Source organism: Tigriopus californicus, chromosome 12 (assembly GCF_007210705.1).
Source record: "Tigriopus californicus strain San Diego chromosome 12, Tcal_SD_v2.1, whole genome shotgun sequence".
NCBI classification, from domain to species: Eukaryota; Metazoa; Arthropoda; class Copepoda; order Harpacticoida; family Harpacticidae; genus Tigriopus; species Tigriopus californicus.
In genome coordinates this window covers 13,845,638-13,847,488 of record NC_081451.1, presented here as the reverse complement: position 1 = coordinate 13,847,488, position 1,851 = coordinate 13,845,638, and the positions used below count along the sequence as shown (strand labels likewise).

At 41.1% G+C, this 1,851-nt stretch overlaps 1 long non-coding RNA gene across 2 annotated transcripts in view; it reads right to left on the bottom strand.

Moving 5' to 3' along the window:
- Positions 1-37: 37 nt before the first annotated feature.
- Positions 38-1,851, bottom strand: part of LOC131891256 (uncharacterized) — a 31,041-nt gene continuing 29,227 nt past the window's right edge. For both annotated transcript variants that reach the window (XR_009374379.1, XR_009374380.1), the window contains one exon: positions 38-854. This is a non-coding gene — a long non-coding RNA (uncharacterized LOC131891256). The remainder of the gene's footprint in view (positions 855-1,851) is intronic.

Sequence of the window (1,851 nt, the reverse complement as noted above, 5' to 3'; positions counted from 1 at the left end):
AGAGAGTGTTCAATGTGCTCAATGAATTCCATCTTCATGTTCAGGTACTTGATTAGGAGGTAACGCAAAACTGAAACGTCTTCTAGCGAGGTTTCAGAGAGCTTTCCACTCCACTACTACCGTACTCCATGGTTCAGGTCATCTGGTCCAGTTTCAAAATCTTCATTGGGGATCCAAACATTCTTTCTGTACCCTTGAAACTAGAATTTAAAATGATAGTATAAAAGCAACCCATTATGCGCGAGTTGATCAATTACCTTCACCAGAGCCTTGCTGCTAGTTCTTCTGATGATTCTTTCGACAGCGTAAAAAGCATCATCTTCGAATTTGTTGGTTTTGATGAGCTGTTCTTTATAAAATGCGCCCCTCACTTGTTGCTTATTCGAATCAATCAGATAATAGAGCACTGGTTCGTCCTGTGCTTGCACTCTGGCTATTTGAAAGAGTTCGTTTCCTTGAAGATCGGTTGCTTTGGGAAATGAAACTGGATCCCTTTAAGAATTGAAAAGGATTTACATACTTTGTCAAAATACTCAAAATCAGATTGATTTCCTCACCTAGTAGCATAGACCCACATCCCCTCCTGAAGCTTATTCGGATTGGATTTGTAAAAGTTCTGTCTTTGTTCTTGAAAATTTAGGCGTTTCAATTCCCACGGTTTCGTCAACTTTGACTCCCGTCTCTCGGGTGGCAATACCTATTGGTCTCAGCCCCTTATACTTTTTTATTGGACGCTCGTTTAAGGCTTGTACCACATCTGGCAAGTATTTTGGCCAGTTTTGAGACAGTTTGGTCCTTAGCAAGATTGTTAATTTCAGTTTGATGAGATGGATACTATGCTCGGCAAAAGAACACTATAATAAGAAAACGATTGTGAGTACCTTACAGGGATGCTTCATGATCGTGGCACATACTTTTAAAGGCGCCTTTTCACACTAAGATAAATGCCTTGGTCATTAAGCCAACTTTTTAAGGAAAACTCACTGCCCTGATCAAGGTGAAGTTGATCTGGTTGACCCAACTGTTTGAATATGGACAAAAACGCACTTTATAGTTGACAAAACGTATGGACTGAAGTTGAACGCAATTTTCTTTATAACCGGTGATACTCCAATGCCTTTTCCCAATCGGAATTGATCGATCTAAAGACAAGACCTTCTGTGTTCCAAAATTGCCGTCTTGATTGAGGCAAACTGGGTCATGAAGCATTCACGGGAAGCCGGAGCCGTTAGATTGAATCCTTTTCATGGCACGGATATGCATCTTTAAACTTGCCCAATGTCAAGCTCACTTCCACAGGAGTATCAAGTGTCTTAGGGTAGCTGAGAAACAAGCAATCGGTGGCAATTCCCAATACATTGACGTTGACATTGACATTGATAGTGCCGTCATCTTTTGTAGCATGAACATTTGAGCTTCCAAAACAATGGCCATTCCAGCCATCAGGTTGCCTCCAAGGAAGGACCAATCGGTGATACACTCCGTTGTCACTTCGCAGATATGTTCCGTGATTGGATTGACGTCCCTGAGTTTTCTTGCCTTTGAAAAAAAAAACAGATTTCTGCATTGGAATGCACAATTGAGGTGTTGGAGCCCGGCTTGGCCATGAACTTCCCAAAGATATCGTTGGGAGCACTTTTATAAAATCCTTGAAGCAAAGGGGATAGCTTATTCGAACAAGTGCGTAGTTTGAGCACAGGAATGTCAAGATTCATCTCGTTTTCCATGTCCAAGATTTCCGTTCTCGCTGCAAGCTTATTTGCCAAAGTAAATTCAATTTTTTTCCTTGCAAAAAGCAATAAAAAGGGCCTCTCTAAATACTCTTGACGTTGGTAATGTAATGCCTCAAAA